The sequence below is a fragment of the Coccinella septempunctata genome, chromosome 1 (genome assembly GCF_907165205.1).
Source record: "Coccinella septempunctata chromosome 1, icCocSept1.1, whole genome shotgun sequence".
Lineage (NCBI taxonomy): Eukaryota > Metazoa > Arthropoda > Insecta > Coleoptera > Coccinellidae > Coccinella > Coccinella septempunctata.
Genome location: NC_058189.1, coordinates 58,455,901 through 58,467,736, shown reverse-complemented (window position 1 = coordinate 58,467,736; position 11,836 = coordinate 58,455,901). Strand labels below are relative to the sequence as shown.

At 34.2% G+C, this 11,836-nt stretch overlaps 1 long non-coding RNA gene across 1 annotated transcript; it reads left to right on the top strand.

Annotated features, from left to right (window-relative positions):
- The first annotated feature begins 1,445 nt into the window (after positions 1-1,445).
- Positions 1,446-3,260, top strand: LOC123322740. Its single transcript, XR_006539210.1, has 4 exons — positions 1,446-1,567; positions 1,616-1,892; positions 2,068-2,218; positions 3,023-3,260. It is a non-coding gene; the product is annotated as an uncharacterized LOC123322740 (long non-coding RNA).
- The last annotated feature ends 8,576 nt before the right edge of the window (positions 3,261-11,836 follow it).

Here is an 11,836-nt window from a genome sequence, read left to right as displayed (position 1 = left end):
GTATATCGCCATCAAACAAAATCTTGTTGTTTTTGCTTATTTCGTTGAGTTTTGTTCGGCACTTCTATAGATGGTTTATCAATATGAAAATTATAAAGGTGTACTTTGCAGTGCTAGAATATATGTATCATTCACATGTGTAAACAAAATGTGAACATAAAAAATACTTTTTCCAAGTTGCCATTCAGTTAACCGAGATGGGTAAATCGAAAGTCTCTCTGGGCTCGAAGATATTGGATTTTTTTAATTTATATTCCGAGGATATATACGGTCGTAAAGTATGGACGAACAATTGTGTATATTGCATATATAGATACGGCTTGGAGTTCAATATATTTTACTTCTCGTTTATTGGTAAATGTTGTCATCAGACCGAAGGTTTTTATGGAAGCACTAAATTCGAGTTTTCAAAAATCCGCTTACTACTACCAATCTTTTTCTTCATCTTCAACTTTTTCGGTTCTGTTCTCTACCTTTACACAATGTTGAATTCTTGCGCTGGTGACCGACTGGATTGTTTGTTGGAACTCCACGATCATCTTCTGATCATCAGCACCATAATCGTATTGATGATAGTTCAAATAAAAATGCCACTTAGAGTTGACGAGCTGACTTATCTGTGTGATATTGTGGAAATGCGCAATTTTTTTGGCATTCGGAATTTCATCTGCGGAAAGTGCGGCAAATTGGTATATCTTGTGAATCATTTGGCCATGATAGGATCTATTATATTTTGTCTAATATACTGCTTAAAGGTTTACTCTGGCGAAGAATTTCAAATATTCAATTACCACGAGTTCTGCTTTTTCATATGCCAAGCAGCGCAGGTGTCATTTGCCTGCCAAAATTCTCAGAAAACCATAGTTATGAGAATTTTATACCGATCTGTTCATAATTCTCTTAAGGAACGTTTGTGTGCCAGAAAGAAAGGCAAATTGGAAAGTTCTTTTGAGGACTATTTGAGAAAGACCATACATATCTATTTGAACCTCAAAGTGATCATCGACAAAATTTCCGATTTTCTGAATCCGACTGCGATCGTATGGTTAACCTCACATATTGCTTTGAGTACTTTTAACTTCTATGCCCTTGTTCAAGTGATCAATAGCCAGCCAGCCTACTTGATAATTTTTGCACAGGTTAAAACTACTGTGACACTTTTGGTCATTGTCTGCATATTTTATGACTCTCAGCAAATTGTGAATGAGGTGAGTATAACTATGGTTCAAGTGTTACAGCATCCCAAAAAAAAGCATATTTCTTTCGTCAATTCAAATTTGGCAGATTGTTTTCGTATTTCAATCTTGAAATGGTAACATATGCAGATAAAAAAGAATTTTCAATAAAGCGAAACATATTTATGGTAAGACTACTGTGAGAAATTATGTTTCCAGACAGATAGAATCACAAATCACTTCTTACTACCAGAATTCAATTGATTAAGGATGGATACCTAATTTATATCCACCCATGTGTTTATTTGACCAAAATTTTCCAGAGTAAGAAGACAGCGAACCTCTTATTTTCATTTCCTTTGACCAGGTTGAGCCATACCGAAGGTCTTTTGGTGAGTTTTCAGTTATTTCACGATAGATTTTCATGATTTTCTTTTTAGGTGGAGATACTGATTGAAACGCTCCATTCTCAGAGTCCGAAATTACATGGATCCAAAGTTTTCTCAATTTCTACACAATTAATACCTACGGTAATGTTTTAACACTCGAAAGGTTTTCAATGTATTGAATAATCACTCCTTTGAAACTTTTTGGAGATTTGTTTTTGTGAAATTATTTTCTAGAATCTTTAGACTTCAGATTATTCTGCTCTAGAATAATCTTTATGAAGCTATCAATGTAATTTTCATCAATTTCAAGCTTTTGAAGTGAGGAAAGGTAATTCTTCTGGATTAATGATATAATTCGATAGATCTTCAAGTTTTTCTATCACTTGCGTGAGTTCTCTCATTATTTAGTAGATGAGTTAGGAAATAATAATATGAATGAAACAACATAGAAACCCATAACCCTAGGGAAGGTTCATTTATTTATTTTTTTTTTGTATTTTCAGGTAGCTGGTGCGATAATTACTTATCTGTTAGTTGTGCTTCAATTCAAACCTTTCAATTGAAGAGGGAACATCAACAACTCACCTACCTTCGTAGCACATTCACAAATCACATAATATGTAAACTGAAGTGAATCACAAATGCAGAATTTATGTACGTGTATTCGTGCTTAAAATAAAATTTATCCGCACTCAATAAATTTGCCTTTCATACTCCTCGGAAATTTACACGATTGTTTTTATTGGAAAAAAAAGGACGAAATTCATATTTTAGATATTAAAACTTTTCATATACAGGGTGTCCCAAAACTAGTGAATCAAACGTCACACCACGATAGAGTAGATCAAATACTATCGAATGACACCAACATTAGTCGAGCGATAACCTAAGTAAATGTAAATTAAAACAATTGCTTTAATTTACCTTTACTTAGGTTATCGATTAACTACTTAAAATAATTCCAATTAGGGGAGATAAAACAATAATCTTAGTTCAATATAATTTAAAATCGATATCCTTTTTCACAAACTGGCCCTGTGATTGAGAAAAATAGTTCGAAAATCGGCAACTTTAGGTATTTTAATAAAATTCTGATTATTTTAGAAACGGTACATTTTTGTTGAACTAATATTGGTGTCATTCGATAATATTTGGTCTACTCTATCGTGGTGTGACGTTTGATTCACTGGTTTTGGGACACCCTGTATAATTGAGGAATGTTTCATACACCCTTTACTTTGAGTATTTTTGAATAGTACCCTAGCTTTTTGTGCCAGAAATGGATATTCCTAATGTCCTACGAAAAAGGCATATTTTCGAACACCCATCATATCAACCAGTACCAATTTTATTTATTGCAACAATTTTTTTTTATAGAGGTGTTGTAGTGTTAGGTGAGCGAAAAATGCCACCCAGGAAAAAAGGGAAAAATTAATGTTAGGTCGATTTTTTCTTGAGGGACCCCATGTCGAAGTGCCACTATAGGATGGGGTAAACAGACAAATCTTCTTCACTAGAGAACTAGACGTGTTCTATGGGTGATAGATCGGGTGATCTAGGGAGCCAAGCCAATGTGATTCCGGCTAGGTGTGATCGAGCATCATCTTTTTGAGAAAGTAGTTTTCTGACTCAAGGCATGATAGACGAACAAACTAAAGCAGTTCTTCAAAATGTTTTATGTTCCGAAAACATTACTGAACCACTGAAATCCATTTGAGTTAAGAAGTGTTATTGATGTCTGTGAATTAAAATAAATAAAGAAGTTTATGGCATGCAGGACTCCATTTGATTTAGTTCATATTATACTGTGAATTATTTCCAATAGGTAGAAATTTTCTTGCTTCATTCCATTCCATTCCTTTTAAAACACAGCTTTTGTAACTATTTTTAGAAAATATCCTGTAATGAAATAAATGACCAAATAATCACAATATCTTTAGAAAGAGACAAAGTTATCATGTAAATCATCAATAATTCAGTAATGGCAAGCGATATCTAGAATTCAACAATATATCCATTGGACCATCATCAATCCGATCCAATGTATGTTCATCCATAATAAAAACAAAATATTTACCCACTTATTGACTAAACAAATTATATGTCGAAATGATGTTCACTATTCACTGTTACCTGAATATCCCTAGAAATCAGAGAGATTGTAATGAAGGTATTTCCAGAAGAAATATCGGTGAAAGAAAAAGGTTCCAACCAACTGCTTGAGAACAAAACGAAAGCCCATAAAAATGACTGTTTGAACTGTTTCTTCTACCCCATGATGAAATTTGCTTACCTCATGAATCCTATAGCAGGAAGCTGTAGGCATCGCAACAAGAACTTCCGCGGAAATGCCATCTTTAAAGCTAATCACATGATTCGTCTCTTAACCCTAATTCATCTGGCCTGTTGCTTCATCGGAAATTTAATTTTTTTTCGAAAATTCATACAGGAAACAGAGAATTACGTTGTTTTTATTTCTGGATTTTATAATATCCTGAAAACTGAGATCATACTTCTTATAGTCATAATTCTGCTATTAAAGTTGCCAGTCAGAGTGAGATACTTAAGGAAACTATCGTATATATTCGAGAACAAGAAATATTATGGAATTAAAAGTGTTATATGTCAACATTGTGCAAGAAAGATTTTGACGAGATCCCATTACATGATAAGTGGCAGTATTCTGATTTTGGTGCTGTATCCACTCGTATATTATATACAGTATGGACGAAATGCCTTCAAATATATAAATATAATTTTTTTCTTCACTGCAGCGATACAAAGCACCCTTGTGTATGCCTCTTGCACTGAATTTGATTTACTGAGATTGATTTATCGATCTATGCATATCTCCTTGACATCCCATCTGGATAAGTATCGACAACTTACTCATTCAAATATAGGACTTATTTCTATGGAGGAAAAGCTAAGAAGGATGTCTCACCTATATTTGGAGATGAGGACTTGTGTTGATGCCATGCTCGATTATGGAGGTTCCACTTATATTCTAACTGCGATGTCTATCGTATTTATGATTGTCTTGAATACCTACACTGTCTTCGTCATATTGATCAGTGACGATGGAGGTTCAATATGGCTGACTCAAATTAATACTGTGGGACAAATATGCGTTCTATTCAATCTCATCAAGTTTGGTAATGGAGTATCTGAACCGGTAAGGATATGAGTGATATTATTACGCCAATTTTGATGTAAACCCTGTCAAGGTAGATCAGAAGATAAGTAGACATGGGAGCTCCAGGTAGAGGCTTGATCCTTTGAAAAATTAGGCATAAAACTTTAAATCACAACTTTCTTGTTTTGACTGTCTAGCCCAACGGGTGGTAGTTTGGTAGGGGGTTACGTTCCTCTGTGACCTTGAGCCCAACGGGTGGTAGCTTTGCCCTCCCTTCCATAGCCAAACAGGTGGAGACGTCCTTATTGGTGTTAGATATAATGTATAAAATAATTGTGATTAACGATCACCTAGAATTCGTAAAAATACACTCTCATAAACAAAATACTTATTTATGCACCAAGGAGAAATGACTGTATTTAATATTTGAAACTGCAACTGCAGGTGGGAGAGACAATGTGACAGTTCTTTGCCGAGGTGCATTCGACCACTTATACCTTTATTAATGTAAGTACTCACCTATTTGCTGACCTCGGCTACGTCGCCGTAGGTGCTAATTACCGCAGCTCTGGAGGAGCTGCTATCATTATCCATTCTTGATTATTATGAACACTAATATTCAAACCGTGTTGTTAATTCACTCGTAAAATGTAGCAGATTCAGTGAAGAATCAATTTGAAAACAGCAAATGACAGTTATTATCCCATTATTTTTAAGTTGAATCGTGGTTTCACGAAAATGACTCAGTTGTTCCTCTCATATCCTGCCTTATCATAATGCCGGTGGCGGACAAAAAGTGTTTACGGATGAAAATTTTTTGCGCATGAGAAATACTTGCTCTCAAAAGTAGTCGATTCTTTCTTCGGAAATTAGAGGGTAAAATGTCATTTTTTTTTGGGGTCGACGAAAAAACTTTATTTTTAAAACTGTTATTGACTTTTTTACTTATATTTCAGACTAATAAAACCTTAGAATATCTCTTCAATTATCCTATCAGCCTTCTCAAAGAAAGGGAAGCGTTTCAGGTACCTATTCGGAATTGAAATGTTCTGCAAATGCTAATTCGAATTTATTTTGCAGATAGAGTTGATATTGAAAGCACTCATTATTCGAAACCCTAGCATAAATATAAAGAATATGCTAACAATTGACACTGGATTTTTAGCCACAGTAAGACGAATTTCCGTTTATCCGTTAAACCTAGTTTCGTTTTTATTTTATTTAATTTTATTTCGAATGTCTACAACTGGAAATATTTTTCAGACTGCTGGTATGGTAGTAACATTTTCTCTAGTGGTGATTCAGTTACACATGGTGCTGAAGAAAAATGATATTACTAGTCAAAATAGGACGAATTTTTCATATCCTGTATATGATGAAACCTAAGAGAATTCAAGCTCTTACAACTTGAAACATTTGACAGTCCTGCAATACAACAGAAAATCATAGGTGTTATATAACTATGTACTATTTATTATTCTCAAAAATTCTATATACTCTTCTGAATGTGAAACGGTCATCATGACTGAAACATAGAATTCTATGAACTTTAATGAATAAATAACTACACTGAGCTCTCAAATCATGGTGAATACTTAATTAGTAATTAGGTTCCACGTGAAATCGATCAGATCAGTAGCGCCGAGTATAATAACTATTTGGAGCAAATAATTTGCTATACGAATTGATGCATTTTACAGCGGTGGTTGAACTTGAATCCTTATTGATTGTTTAAATTTCGCAACCTAATTCTTGCTTTTGTGGGAATTGTTATACTTTAGTTCATAAATGTATTGTTCTCATATCTCTTTTATTCTCCCCAATTTTGTAAGAATTGTTTCATCTAATTTCAAGATCTCGAAATTTCTTCAGTCAAGACAAGATTTAATAGTTACAAGAAAAAGTCAAGAAAAGATTTTATAAATTTCTTAACTTTTCTCAAGAGAAGACAAGAGGTTTGTCATCAAGAAAAAATTCTTGTCTTGTCGACCGCTAATTAAACAGTGTTAAGTGTTGTTAACTGCTTTAATTTGTTCATCATGCCTAGATGAAGAAGAAAAGATTAGAAATATTTTAAGTTGGTACGGTATGACAATAGTTTACCTAGCTCAAATTGGTTTTGAAATCCTTCTGTTCTATTTTCCATAAAATAACAATGATATAAACTTCATGCGAATCGCTTTCTGCAGTTTTCATAAACTTGTTCGATACATTTCACACATATTCCCCTGATGTTTTCGATTTGTGACGCCACTGTGAAAAACTCACTAAAATATATAAGCACTCTCAGGAAAATTTCAGCTCAGATGTGTTGGGACGTGGTTTTGTGTTATGGTATAAGTGCACTTGTTTCCACAAATGAATCATAAAAAAATTTCCAGGAATATGTCAGCAATTTATCAACGATCTCTTCGTGCTTCCATTCCTATGAGTAAACAATTGTTCATTACTGAAAATGAGGGGTCACAGCGGGTGACATATTACACTAATTACGCTGATGTGAGTGTTTGAAGCATTCTCGATACACACCTCCATTTCTAATCGTTGAATTGGTACTTTTGAATTATGTGTTTATAATGCTGAAGTTTCTATCCAAACTGATAGACAGAAATTGCGAGCAGGGAACTGAATGCTCGATATGCCAAATAAATCGCACACTGAAATTAACCTTCCTGTTGATGCCCATCAGAGGGCGGTGTCAACATCTGGATAAGAATTATACAGGCAAGCCATGCTTCCGTCTGGTAAACCGATGGATCTGGATAACGTATGTCCTAGTTACGCTTCTATCCATAGCTTTCATCGTACAGTTCCGAGATGTTCAAAGAAAACTGATCGAATCTGACGAATTGTCGGTCAAAATTGATGGTTTGATCGCATTGGAGGAACTGATTTACTTCTTGTTCTTCCTGATGATGTACATAACAACAATATTAACTTGTCGTAAGAGACTGAATTATCTCAATGCGGTAACTGATCTGATTGACAACAAGTATTTCATTGAAATATTCGGAACGCCATGGAGTTGCATGATGAATACGAAAATAAAGAAGACCACCTTCGCGATTGGATTTGGGATTATAGTTAGTGACGTCTTTCTGGCTCTCGTTTACCAGCAGAGCAACATTGTTTATATCAATATTTGCTTCATACTAACAGTTCTTATGATCACCACCATGGGTATCCAAATATTCAGAGAGCTAACCATAATCGTTCAATACAGAATGCGAATCGATAATCTTCTGATCAATAGCTTGAAATATAAAATGGGCTGCAATGATGTTTGCGTGCTGAGTTTGGAGGAGAGGCCTAGAGATACCAGTTTCGAGGTACAACTGCGAGCCACTGAACTGTACTATTCGGAATTCTACTCTTGCATTGAAGATCATCTGAACAGTTTCATGGGTCCCCTCTTCATTCTTTGGTGTATGTCCTCGTTGATAATGCTAGTTATGGATTTTTACATGATGGTTCTGTTGATTGAGAAAGGAATGTGGCATAAAAATTTGATGGATGAACTTCGAACATACATCCATATTTTTGGTGTCATATTCTTAATGAGGAGAGGGACCCTTATTACTAACGTGGTAAGTATGGCTATAGCTATTCTGTGTGTTATATAACCAATATTGTTTATAATCCATCATAATGCAAAAGTTTCTGAACTATAAATTCCTAATGAAATTAACATATTGATTGAGTGAGAAGAAGTAGAACTCAATATATCCTTACAAACCAAGAAATCTGTAATAGAAATAGTCAGATGATAAATTATCATTGAAAGATACTATGACTGGATCAAATAATATATACTCCATTCACTTTTATTTTAGTACTCGGTTGGTCATGGAAATTTGACACATTTCACTCTGTATAGTACCAAAATGTGAGGTTATGACGCTTGTCAAAACATTTTTGGGTTTTAAATCAACGCTATGTTGCCCGTTCTACGTAAAAGTTTCTGTTATCACGTATTTTATCACAATGTTGAATCTCTTCGGACATAATTGAAGTTTATACAAACTGATTAAAGGCATACCAAATCCAGTTACTTGCATGGAAAATACAAGAGCCCAGTGTAATATCATAATATGCACTAGCTTGAGGAGAGTTAATGTTCGTTATCTTTTTTGGCTAAAGTTTGAATACGTTACATCAGTTGTAGATGTCAAAAATATTAACCCGAAGATGAAATGCATATGCTGCAGTGGTTGGGATTGCGTATCTACCGAAGGAATTAACAGATAATTACAAGAATGTTAAATTTCACATGAATAAACAATTAACAGGACAACTGGCGCGTATTTGTGGCTGTTCATTTTAATACATTGATATAATGATAATAATTAGGTATTTATTGGTACCTAAAGACATTTATAATGTATAGGACAAGTCAGATGAAAAATTGAAAAATCAATTTTCGGGAACTTATTCTGCGATGACATTCATCGGAAATCCAGCAATAAACTTTTCGCATTAATTTACTCAAACATAACATTCTCAAATGCCACCACCACTTTTGTGGTCTCCCAATGGAAGGAAATTCTTTGTCACCCTCTTCACTCACAATCTTTCTGATTGTGGAAATATTCAGCTGAAATATAAGTCGTTTAGATTCAGATGAAATATTATATAAATTCTCTTACAATGAATATGTTCATTACCGTCTGACGTATTGTGGATTTCAGAATATCAGGATATAACTATTTGAATGAGCGGACCTGAATTCTGAATAGCACTTCCTGAAACCCTGTCTCTTTTTTCAATCACTTTCGGCATTTTCGTAATAAAAATTGATATAAGTTGTGGCAACGGCGTTATGGCATTAACGACATTTCATTAGTGCCAACCTTACTCCGTTCTAGTTACAAAAACTTGAGAAAATTATTTCATGGCCCACTGACTGCTAAAATAAATTTGAATGGAGTTTACCTACTCGTAGATGATCAAACAAACAAGAAAAGCAATAATTCAGTAACAGTATCAATAGGTATATTGCATTTTTATATCATCAAATTATGTTTGTAAAAAACAAATAGCAACCAATTTAATATTCATTGAAGTGATATAAAAACTATAAATCTCGTGTGTTCAAAGAAATTATTGTTTAGTATGATATGAAATTTTGAAGGTTGAGGTTCTGTGACTCAAGAAGAATACTTTTATTTTACAAAACGCTCAAATATTCATTAGATAGCGTCCAACTTAGTTTTAAGAGTTGAGTTCCTTGAATTTTTGGTATTTTATGATACGTTCAATAAACGAATTAATTCAGATGCATAACATCCGCAGATAATTAAATCAACGAATGCTACGATCTAAATCGAACTAACAAACTACCATCGCTCGAAGTATTACCAGAATTTTCATTTCGTCGACAAGAGTAGATGCTGACCATGGTTTCGGTCTTATTTGACCTCGTCAGAGCAACAAAACTCAATTGTCAACGAAATGCTATGAATTGCCGGCTCGTTCAATGGTCATAATAAGAAAACTGGAAGACGTAAGTGATACTTGTGTGCTAAAAAGATTCATCAAATAAATGAAAAACTATATTCCGAAATTTATTCCGTTCGATTTTGGGATAGAACTAAAAAAACTTTATGGTTTTTCAACAGCCTGTATCTTTCAAACCGAGCCGATTCGAACAAAATAGTAGGGAATAAAAGTGTTTCTTTTGACCTCAAAAATATGCTATTGAAATATTTGCGCGAGTCTTTTCCACTAATACGAAGGACTTGGGGAGATGATTCCTCGATGAAAATAAACAGGGGTAGTTTCTATAATTTTTTTTCGAAATCGACCTCCCTCCCAAGATACAGTCTTTGGAAGGCGATGACGAATTGACAGTTTGCAATTTTTTTTACGGGTTCTAAAAAACACTGAGTCATAAAACTATGCATAATATGAAGCACTAAGTAGATGTTACTTACACGATTTTTTTAAATTTCATAACTTCATTATAACTAGGCGTTGAAAATAACCTTAACCTCTTATGATTTTTCTTCAAAAATGATTTTCGTGGGATAGATTTCCGAAAAATAAAATTCTTTTATGGTTTCCCATTCAATTCTGGAGAAAAAAAGTCTCTTGCAAAATTTCGATGCAGTCGATACTTTTCTCGGAATAAATAAAAACTTACAAGTAGTTCTGATCACTATTCATATTCCATTTCATCGTATAAGTGTTCCATAGAATGACCACCTTCCGCTTAAATACATGTTGTTGTTTCCAACCACTAATAATAAACACAACAAGAGTTTTCACACCTGAAAATAGACTGAAAATTAGAAGGAAAATCACATATTACAGCGACAAAAACACCCATCGAAGAGGTTCAACCCTTTACTTTTCATAATGTGTTTGTTTATTTCCTTGAACCGTGAACCTGTAACTCACCACTGTATCAATGACTCAACCAAATGGGTAAAACTATCTCCTAGAATTGTTAGTTTCGGATTCAGTGACAGAACCTAAACTTTGCTCTGGATAATCCACATTACTAATTGAAGTATGGAAAGTTAGCAGTATATGTACTTCCGTTAGACAATTTCATATCACAATCTTCAGCTTTCCCACCAATTTAATTCATTATCGCCGCTCCTCAAGTACAAATAAATTTTTCGCGAATCGATATTGCTTCCAGCAGATAGATTAATTGAATAATCGAATAAAATGTTAGTGCATCTCCAGTAGCCTGAAGTAAAACGGAGTTGTTCGAATATGGAATTCTTACAAATGAAAATGAATTGTTTGTGTAAGCCCCTGAAGGATGTATTCAAACCAAAACTCCCTACTGACAATTGTTTCGTTTGCCTGACCAAACTTGTGTATGCATCACCAATAAAAGGGGTTTGTGAACATAAAAATCCAGAGCACAGTGGTAAAGCTCGTTTTGAAATCGTACAGCTTCATCTGAATATCATGCACGTCATTTCTCTCTTACTGTTAATCAAATGTTTATTTCACCTGCGGGTGACTATAAGTACCTGCAATGTGCATGTCATGGAATGTCTCATAGCAATTGAAGACTACCTAATAGTTCTTACACCAGCACTCATGATAGCTATGAACTTGTGGAAGCTAAAAGGGCTTGCAATATCCCTCAATATACTATGTGACGTCCTGAACAACAG